The sequence below is a fragment of the Pteropus alecto genome, unplaced genomic scaffold, assembly GCF_000325575.1.
Source record: "Pteropus alecto unplaced genomic scaffold, ASM32557v1 scaffold276, whole genome shotgun sequence".
Lineage (NCBI taxonomy): Eukaryota > Metazoa > Chordata > Mammalia > Chiroptera > Pteropodidae > Pteropus > Pteropus alecto.
The window spans coordinates 6656262-6667907 of record NW_006438074.1 but is presented as its reverse complement, the minus strand read 5'-3'; positions in this window follow the sequence as shown (position 1 = coordinate 6667907).

The following is an 11646-nucleotide window of genomic DNA, read 5'->3' as shown; positions in this document are numbered from 1 at the left end:
AAATACGATACGTTTCTGGTATTGGGCTTGCATAGGAAAATAGAAGTTTCTAAGAAATTAGAATACATCTGTGTCCTAAATGTTGGGTGATGAGAGCAAAAAGGAGGGGAGCAGTATTTTGAATCATACTTTATAAGGTTTAAGGAAGAAGAGGACTGGGCTAAATATGGAGACTATGCCTGTTACTACACAAAAGAGGAGCAGAAGTAGCCTTTTCGTTATTAAGGTGAAGTCTGTGATGAAACTCTTAGCGGTCTGGCCAAGCTACAGCCACTCCGTGTTATTAGAGAGTTGGTGTATTGATTGTGTGGCCATTCCTCAACCACACGTAAAACAGATTTGGTTTCTGCTTATAAAGTGATACTTTATACTACTATGTAAAGGTGAAACCTACCAAATTTAAAAATTCCTAATTCTCTAATCTACCTTATTTTATATACCTGAGAATTTCTAAAACATTTCTTAACAATGCTGCTTGCTTTTAGCATTTGATCTAAGAGGTCCTGGTAGTATAAACAGGGTTAAACAGGGTATTTTAACTATGTTACTTCACTTACAGTTCTCTGGCATAAACTATTTCCAGCAGTTCACTAAGTGCCTTGGGCAACGGATAGGCAGACAATTTTTGCTGTCCTAAAAGCAGACCAGACTTTGGGTTGAAGAAAAGAGGGCAGGGCAGAGTTAGTATGACATCAACTTCATATCAGTATGGCCTGTTTATCAAATTGTTTATACTAATTTTTTGAAGATTGGTATGAAAATGAGGGTTAATATATAAACTGTTTAGGCAGTCTTGGCTAGTAATACAGTCTATCATTCTTCCTTAGGAACGGAATTAGAAAGTTAACCAAAGGTTAAATATGTCCATAGAGCAGAAGCTTTGTTAATCTTTTATCCACAGATATTTAAGAAGTGTGTGATAGCACATCTAGCTGGCTTCATGAAGGAGGAAATGTTTGATCTGGGCCTTGAAGAATGACTAAAGTTCCAAAACAGGAAAACAGGGCAGGAGTAATAAGGGGGTGGTATAGCACTTGGGGGTGTTTGAGGAATAGCAAGTAAGCTGCCATGAATGGAATAAAGTGACTGTTTTAAGAAAGTAGTGGTAAAAAGCCAGGAAAGCTAGTATTGAAGTGCCTTAAACATGAAGCTACAGAGTTTATTTTATAGGCTGTGGATAGTCTTTAATGATTTTTAAGGCATAACCTGTCAAATCTTTGCTTTAGGAAGATTAAACTCATTACTCTGTGTAGACTAGATTGGAAAATGAGAATATAATGTCCCAGAAGCCAAGTCGAGAATTTTTCAATGAGAAAGGTAAGACAAGTTAAAAAAAGGCTTTGGGCTCGGAGTTCAGGAAGTCTTGTTCAGTAGTTTAATATGAAGACAAAAACCAAATTTTCAGATAAAGAGTAAGGGAAATGGAATTAAGTAAAGGTGAGGAAGGCAAAATTCACTGGAAACTAGGAAGTAAAGTGGTAATGTGCAGTGGTAAGTTAGGACAGATTTTTCTCAGTAAAGGTAATTTGTAAGTAGAGAAAGGGTCTGAGGTAAAAAAGTGTATTATAATTAGGTAATTGATCGTGAAAGATTGCAGTGCCAGTTGAAGAGGATAAGTGTTTAGGTGTACTGATGGAATAATGCAGCTTAAAAGAAAAGCTTAGATAGAAAGTTGAAAAGGTTTGTGTTAGATGGTCTCAATCCATTAAAGGGGTAAAATCAGTTACCATCTGATATCAGGAGGCTTGAAGATGGTGAGAAACGTTTGGAACAAGTGCAGGGAATATGGGGGAGGTCAACACATTTTTAGTGGAACTAATCACTGACTTACACCAGAAGCACGCAACCAATGAGAAAAAGTGATGAGTGCTTTATCAGTAAAATAATAATAACCATTTATGGTGTCCTATTCTGTATCACAAAACTATTTTACCTAAGTACCTTATCTCTCATCCTCTGCATATCAATTGTTACCATTTTATAACTGTAGAAATAGAGATTTAAGAGCAGTTATCTAAGGTCGAGAAGTAAAACCCAGGTCTCTCTTGCTCCAAAGATCACATTCCTTCCACCACAGTAATGGATTCCAAATACTGACCTACCAACTGGTTTTGAGATTGCTACCACACAATCACTTGGAAAGCTTTTTAAAAATAAGGTTCCCAGATTTTCCTCTGGATTAGGGGTCAGCGAACATTTTCCGTAAAGGGTCAGTAGTAAATTTTTTAGACTTGTGGGCCACACGTAACCCCTCAAAGATGTAAAAGCCATTCTTAGCCTGCTAGCCATAGAAAAATAGACTGTAGGCTGGAATTGAACCATGGACTATAGTTTGCCAACCCCTGCTCTAAACAATTTGTCTGAAAGGCAGAATAACAAGAGAAACCCAAACATCTCAACTACCTTGCAGAATTGCAGACAGAGTTCAAGGGAGACTGAGGCAGCTGGGAGTTGCAAGGCAAAGTTCTGGAAAAAGAGGGAGCCAACAAAAATAACGCTGATATCTTTGCTGAGTACGAGGCTGGGCATAGAATGACTGGTGAGTCAGGAAAACAATTCCCAGAGCCCACAGGGTGGACAGACATACAAATTTTGACTAGCCAGAGTCTTGGGTGATCACCCAGGACATTTATTGAAGACATCAGAGGTGTTACACTTTAGTAATAAGGCCAAACTGTCCCTCAAGTGAAGGTTACTCTAGACCTACCCTAGCAAAATTTTAAAAACAGATCTTGAAGAGGTGTACTGATTAAGACATAATTATGTGCCAAAATAAAGCCTAACACTCATTAAAGGAAGATTAATGATAACCAAACACTGAACAAAGTCACATTCATAGTTGTACTGCCTTCAGATTACTGGACATGAGAAGAAGCAGGAAAATACAACTATTAATCTGACTAAAATCAGTCAATAGAAACTAAGAAACGACAGATGATAGAACCATCAGACAAAGACATTAAAACAGCTATATGTAGAAATTAAAAATATGAATATTTTATGAGACAATAGATGATATTTTTTAAGTAAATGGAATTTCTAAAGATGAAGAATATAATATCTGAAATGAAAAATTCACCAGATGGGATTAACAGCAAATTAGACACTGAAGAAGAAAAGTACAGTGAATTTGAAGGTAGAAGCAATAGAAACTATTAAAAACTAAAGCATAGGCAGAAGATTGAAAAATATGGATCATTTCAGTGACCTGTAAATAGCAAGTTGTCTAACATAATTGAGAGTCTCAGGAAAAAGAATGTGGGAGAAAAGTTGAAGAAATAATACCCACATCTTTCAAATATGATGAAAACTAAACTCAGATCCACAAAGCTAAACTAACCCCAGGTTATGATAAACAAAACACACATCATAATTAAATTGATAAAAACTACTGATAAAATCTTCACAGCCAGAGGGAAAAACAGGAACAAACAAGAATGACAGCTGACTTCTCATCTAAAAGTATGTAGGAATGGAATGGTGTTTTTTAAAAGCTGAGAGAAAAAACTACCAACCTAAAATTCTATATTCATTGAACAGATTCCGAAATTAAGGCAAAATAAAAGATCCTTTAGATAAACAGAATCTGAGATAATTGGTTACTAGCATACTTGTGCTACAAGAAATATTGGAGTTCCTCAGGCAAAAGGAAAATCAGAACAGATGGAAACTTGGATCTATACAAATATATGAGAAGCACCAGAAATGGTAAATATGTGGGCAAATACAGAAGACTTTTTCTCATTTTTAAATTTTTAACAAATAACTTGCTGTTTAAAGTAAAAATGTACTGTGTAGTTTATAACATCCAGATGTAAATGTACGACAATCATACAAAGGATAATAGGAAAAAATGGAAATACGCACTTGGAATGTTTCTAACACTGAGAGGAAATGTTATTTGAAGGTAGACTGAAAAGTTAAAGATACCTATTTGTAAACCTGAGAGCAGTCACTTAAAAATAATCCAGAAGTCAGGATAATATGGAAGCCTGGGGTAGGGGTAAGGAATTGCCATTGTAATACTAACTCCCACCTTCACCCACAGGCAGTTGTAGAATATCTCCTGTTTTGGGACTCAGAACAAAGAACAGGTGAGCAAATAGATAACAGGATGATAGATTTAGGCCCCACCAAATTGATAATTATGTTCAATGTAAGTGGTCTAAACACTCCAATTAAAAGATTGGGATCGTCAGATTGGATTAATAAAGCAAGACACAGCTATATGCTAAACCCACTTTAGATATAAAGACACAGGTTAGAAGGATGGGGGAAATATGTCATGCAAACACTAAGCATTAATCATAAGAAGCCAAAGTGGCTATATTTAGATAAAGTAGACTTCATAAAGGAATGTTACCAGGGATAAAGAGGGAGATTTTATAATCATAAAAGGGTAAATTTACCGAGACAACCTTTATATGCACCCAATAACAGAACTTCAAAATACATAAGTTTTCGGGAGATTCTGATGTGCATTATATCACTACTTTTCATCGTGAATGTTGCACACCTGGGTTCTTGTTAAAATGCAGATTTAGGTGTGAAGTGGACTCACGTTCTGCATTTTTAACAAATTTCCATACTTTAAGTAGAAAGATACACTACACTGCTTTCCATGAGATAACATAGGAAAGTACCCAGTATGTATTAGGTGTGCAGTCACGAGTGTTTGAATCCGCAGGGTAACATCGCAAGCTACATAACTGACTACAAGAATGAACAAAGAATGGTCTTAGGCAGTATGGATCTCACCATCTAGTAGAGGGTAGAGAAGAGCATATACAAGGAGCAATACAAGATTGTTATGGGAGGGAATGCTGGGGTGGAGGGAATGTTAGGGTGGCAAGGAATCATAGGTCACAAGCACAATATCAAAAGGCTAACCAAGTTCTAGACAAAGGCAAATGAACAATGATGGGCTAAGAGATAAGGAGGGGCTGAGAGACTGAAATCATGACATTTGGGAGACAGAGAAGTTGGAAGAAGCTAGATGATTGTCTAAGGGGAATTTCAGAGACAGAAACCTTAGAGGGAGATAAGTCCTTCATGGTTCAGTTTCCTATCTCCTCCACTAGACAGTTTGACTTGTAAACCTGACCTAAGAAAGATATTTCGTCTTTGAAGAGAATAGTAGTCCCGTCAGCTACATTAAGAGATGCTGTGTCAACTTACCTAGCACACTCCTTTCTTTTTGGTAATTATGTGCTTTAACTGGATGTTCGATTTGAAACACATTGTGAAGAGCTTGGTTGAAAAGCCTCTTCTGTGCCAAGGTAATTTTCTTTATGCTTTTCAAGAGAGTGGGAAGAATGCTAATGAGGACAGATTACATCATTTAACTGAGACAGGCCCTGTATTCTTGTCAACAGATGTTTAAATTTAAGGTCTCTGGACTGTAATTTAAGAGAAATGGGATAGATCATGCTTTCTTCCCTGGAAGCCTGAGGTTGGAGGGGTTGCCATGGTGCTAACTTCTACCTTCACCTACATGCATTTGTTGTGGAGTACCTACCCTGTCCCAGGAACCCCCAGGCTTGGCCAACTACATTGCCCTTCTAGTCTTTGAGAGAAAGGGTATGGTTGATTTTTTAGTACCTACTTGAGGGTAAACGGTTTGAAGAGCACCCAACATTGCTAGGCCTCTTCTCCCCAGTGGCCTTGACCTTTCAGAGATTGCTTTGTCTTTGACGCTGTCAGTGAGCCCAGATGCCTATTAGAAGCATAGTCATGCCACTTCCTTCCACCTACAAGGTAATTCCAGGAAGGATTACCATAATGCCCTCCTCAGTTATTAAGCAAATCCCAGTGGGAAGTTGCAGTTGTATTAAGGGGAGGGGTGTGTGTCTCCTCCCTTCGGAGAAATGAAAGGATTTGGAGGTACAGGTACTAAAAGGTTGTTGAGGGCAAATGTACATTAGCTTAAAGTCCTGATGCTGCCCTAAGGGATTCAAGGTCAAAAGCCTTGATACCCAACTTGCCTTCTCTGAGCCAGGCTTTCTGGGTCTATTCAAGTACTAGGATTGAGAAATCACATCTTTCCTTTCGGTAAAAGGCTAATGATTACTACTTAACAGTATTTGAAGCTTATGTGACCTGTATGCAAACAGTGACTATGTCTATAATACTGCCTAGTAATTCCTGCAACTGACCAGCCTAGATATTGGGATTATACAGTTTTTAGAAAAGATTCTATATCACCACTTCAGCAGACCACCCAGCAGTGACTCAGTGTTAGTTCTCATCATGGAACATGCTGTCCTGAAACCCATGGACAGGAGGATCCCTCAGAGTCCCCTACATGGACAGCCTCCTCACCCCACTTAGGCTCTGATACCTCCTACCCAGCCACACTCTGCTTAGACAGCTTCCCCTACTTGGTCTTCTGACTCCCCACTGCAGGCCACTCCTCACAGGGATGCCCTCCCATCCTGCTCATCCATAAAGATGATTCCGCATGGTAAACATTCCTATGACTGGCTGCCCAAATAGCAGTTGTGCTGATTACATCTCATTTTCATTGTAAAACTCAATCCTTAAGACAAACAGAGCTCGCTAAGTGATCATTATTATAAAATAAGTAAACTTTTGAGTTTTGTATACTTTTCTATATATATGTTGTACTTTAATGACATTTATTTCCCAGAAATATTTAATACTGTTATTAAAACAACATGACCAGAAAAAAGTCTAAAAAATTCATGTTACCATGAAGTTATCCTTGCACCTTAGTAGAGGCCTAGGACCCCACAGCAGTCCTGCCACCGGCTGATCAGACAAATAATCTTGTTTGCCTCCTGACACTTCTCTGTTCTCTAATGGGCTGCCTTATAGCACTGGAAAATGCCAAAAGGTTATCTAAAAGGCTAGGGTTGCTGTTTTTGTCTTTTTTTTAACTTCTCTCTTAGCCTACTTACATATTAAAGTTGCTAAGCACATTAGTGATGATCCTAGGGTGGGCATAATCTTGCCTTGATCCTTTGCCTTTTTCATGGTTTTGCATTTGACACATTGCTCCTGTTAGAGATCAAGGGTAAAGAAGGTAGTACAGGAGCCGCCTTCACCTTCCAGTGTAAGATGCCATCAGAATTAAGGAATTGTGAAGTGTTTTAGGTTTGATAATGATATTGTGATTATTTTTTTGTTATCTTTTAGAATATGTACTGTAACATTTATAGATAAGATAACATAATATCTGTGATTTGTTCAAAATAATTAAGTGGAAGAATGTAGATGAAACAAGATTAGCCATAAATTAGTAATTGTTGAAGCTGGTGGTGAGTATTTATCTCTTTGCTTTTTTATACGCTTGAAATTTTCCATAATGGAAAGTTTTTTAAAAAATGATTGATAACATAGTTATAATCCTGTCTTGACTGCTCCCTAGTTATAGTGCTGAAGCCAACATGATCATTTCGGAGGCTGGAGATGAGCACTCATCCCTTACCCCTCTATAGTGCCTTGCTATTTATAGCACCTCACGGTCACTACTCCATTTGACCAGGATACTCTGCCCAGCTCCCTCCACACAATCTGAGCTCAGAAGTCATTCTCAAAGCAGGACATATTTGGGTCACAAAAGAAGACTTTGCTCTGTACTATTTGGCCACTCGGGCAGGAGGAATTGAAGGACTGTGCAAGAAAGCTGAGCTAGTTGTAGTGAGGCTGACATTCTGCAAGCCTGGAAGCAGCAGGGGATGTGTGGAGCCACTGAAGCTGCATTTCTGACACATGCAAATGAGCTTCCGCCCAGGGATGTAAACACAGTCAGCACTTCAAGCTAAATTCTGGTGGAATTTAACAACCTTTGCTTAACCATCTCCCTAGACTGTTTCTGAATGGACATGGAGTGCCAAAATAAAAGGGGGCATTTCCGACTTCTGACAGCTTTACAACGGCAGTTTTTAAAAAGCTGCCATCTATGCCCAGCCTCAGAGTGGGCATCCCCAGAGGAGAAAAGCAAATGTGTTTTCTGAATACCCAATTTCAAGCTTCTCAACCCCTCTCTATAATCTTTCCCAGTCTGGTTGGGAAGTAAGCTGTCATACCGGGGACCCTAGAGGACTGTGCTGGAAGTCAGGAAGACTCATTAGGCTGACACTTGACGGCTGATTTTGTCATGCTAACTTTAGACTGTTCCTAATCAAGGACCACCAGTCCCTAAGGTGGTTGTGATCATTGCCTATTTGCAAAATTAGGTCTTTCTCTAGCGAGTAAATAGGCTTTGAGTGTGCGCAGTGGAGTCACTCAGTTACATGGTCAGAGCTAAGGAGGCCAAGGACAGGGATGTTCTCATGTAGATGGGTTAGCTGTGTTCCCTAAGACCAGCTACTCATCTTGAAAACACATGCTGGTAGTTCAAAACCAAACTCATTACCCAAAGTGATGGACTCTCACCCACTGACCCTACCCAAAGCAGCTCTTCCTGTCTTGAATAGGGCTCCCAGCCAGCCAACCAGTAGGTTGTATTTCTCTCTCTCATCTTTCATTTCCTATTGGTCAGCAAATCCTGCTTTTACTTTTGTCTTCCTGCCTTCATTAATTTAATCATTCATTCTACAAATATTTATGGAGTACTTTACTCTGTGTCAGACACAATGTTGCCCTCTGGGGATACAACGGTGAATAAGACAGACCTACATGATTCCTGCCTTCTTATATGTTCTCCTGTTTGGGCCCTAATCGCCATTTCCAGTGCTTTAGTTCAGGCTCTCATCAGTTAGTTCTCACCTTAATTACTGCACTAATTCCCTAACTGATATGCCTGCTTCAGTGTGAGACTCTGGATCATTAGCTGGTTGTCATTCTCTTGTTACAAATGACAGAAACCCACCTCGAATAGGCAACAATAGAGGGGGTATAGTTTATCGACTCGTATAACCAAACTATAAGAATGGCCAGAACACAGGTGAATCTCAGGGTCATATGGAACCAGAAACATGGGCAGTCAAAAATACTTACCATTTCCGGTCTCTGCTTCCCTTTAAGTGTCAGCTTCATTTATCCCATGGACCAGCTTCTTTCTCTTGGTAGGGAACATGGCTGTCCACAGAGTCTTCAAGCTTCACCGTTTTAAAAAGATTCCTTCTTTCTAATGGCGTTCATGAATCCCAAAGAAATGTTTTGGTTGGAAACGTTTCCTTGGGCCACCTGACCTAAGGAAGAGGTGGGATCTGTGTGATAGGCAATCTCTAAGGTGACCCCCAATGATCCCCACCTTCTGGTAGCTGTACCGTTGTGTTTTTCTGTCCCTCTGGAATACATGCTGCATGGGGTCAGGGACCTCGTATGTGCTGCTTACTGCCGTATCCCCTCTGCCTAGAACACTGCTTGGTATGTAGTTGTAGATGAATATTTATTGCATTGGTTCATTCGATTAGCCAGCAGTTTTTTCATTTCTATCATGTGCCAAATCCAATGGTAGATACCTAGACAAAACAGACATGTTTCCAGCAAGAACTCCAACTCAGGGGCGGTTTCAGGGGTGTGCAACCTATACTTAGAAGGGCCCCACACTGCTGTTGCCATTTTCAAAATTCTTAATAGTTTATGAAGTAGGCGACCCATGTTTTCATGTTACACTAAACCCTGCAAATTATGCACCCAGCCTTATCCTGATAATAACTCCAGAAATCTCTGTAGCACATTCAGATCTGAAAACAGTTTAGTGTAGAAGTCACTAGTCAGTAGACCCCGTACACTATTGTTAATAATTTTAACAGGACTGCCTTGTATATTTAAACTATGTAAAGAGTAAAGGATTTACAGAGATAGTATGGTTTATAATTCTGGGAGCCAGACACCCTTGGAGTTCAGGCCCTTCCATTTCCTAGCTGTGTAATCTCGAACAACTGACATAACAGCTCTTAACCTTGATTTCCTCATTATAAATGGAGATAATAATAGTGTTGACCCCACAGAGTTAGCTTGAGTTACTTATTTTGTTAGAATTAAACAAAATAATACTTAAAACACTTAGATCAGGTTCTGGGTTTCCTGAAAAGGGGGTTCGATTGCCCAGCCACTTTCTCCCTTCTTTGCTCTCCCTTCCTTTGCCTCCTCCTTCAACTCTCTTGCAGACACTCTTGGAATTGAAAATCTGGGTTGATGGGAGTGGCTGCTATATGAGAAGAATACAGAGAAAAACCAAGGAAATATAGCTTTTGAGGAAGCAATAATATTTTACTTAAAAATTGCTTGAGCTGAAGACCTCGTAGATGTTTGCAATTTGTATGCAAATAAACTATAGGCAGATATCCTAAGCGGAGAGATGGCCCTGGGCAAAAGCTCCAAGAAGACTACAGTTTGGACCACGGAGAAGCCTTCATCAGTTTCTCTTTGCTCCCAGTTTAAACTAAAACCATAGATACTCCCAAAGCCACAGTTTTCACTATTTTAGCCTAAATTTAGCAAATCATTAGTATGCAATTTTCTCACAAGGTAGGTGCATCCCCATCTATATTAGCTGTATCACGTCCACTTTGTAATTTTTGTTTTCACATTCATTGTCTGTTTAATCAGGCACTGATTTGGCATTAACTTGCAAATGCTGGGTCTCTTGTGCCTGATGAAAAAGAATTTTCGCTGTTTAAACTTCACCTGATTCCTTGAAAACCCGAATCAACAGCCAGATTAGAAGAGAAAGCTGAGAACAAACTGACATGTATCCCAAACAATGCATTTCAAGACCAGAGACTCTCAGAACTGAGGGAGGAGGGCAGTTTTATTGTACTGATTCATTCACTTACCACACATTTATTGAACACCTATAGGCACTGACTAGGTGCTGTGCACAAGTCCTTTTCTTCACACAGTTTGCAATCTAGTGGGGAAAGTGTAGAAAAGTAGAGGCAATTCCAGTACAACCCTGATCCGAAGTAAAGGGGGAAGTACGGACACTCCGTGAACCTCTAGGAAGGCCCCTCACCCGTGGCTAGGGATAGAAGCGGAGAATCAGAGGGAAGCTCTGGGCATTCTTGCCCATGACTTATACCCATTCGTCTATCTCTCAGACCCATGCCAGCCAGGACTCCTCTGTCTGCAAAGTTAACAGTCTGACATGTACCTATTTTAAACACATGCCCCCTTTAGGAGTCCTGGGGACCTGGGCCAGGGCTGGGCCTGAGTTTGGAGTCAAAGCCTCCCCACAGAGGCTCATTTGCCTCCTGTAGAGCTGCACTGATTCATTCATTCATTCATTCATTCATAAACACTTACTGGCCACGTCTTCTGTGTTGTCAAACTGGTGGTCCAGCTGCGAACAAGACAAATACCCCCTCAAAATATCTGGGCATTCCTTTGGGCACTACATCCCCTTTTCTTTATTCCAGTCCATTCACAAATGCCATCCCATTCAAATCTCACCACACCCTTAAGAAGTAGGTAGTATTATCCCTGTTTTACCAGTGAGCGGGCCGAGGTTCAGAAAGGTAAAGTAACTGACACAGGTTGCCCAGCTAGTAAGAAACAGCCAGGCTTCAGCTCCAGGTGTGGCTCCACCACCCCCGCTCTTTCTGCTTGCCAGGCAGAGTGAACCTTGGCTGGGAAGGAGCTTCCCAACTGCAGCCTTCTCTATGTCATTGATAAATATCTGCAGGGTTTTCTCAACAGTGTGGCTTTGTCATCCTCCCTCCTGAGAGCAGC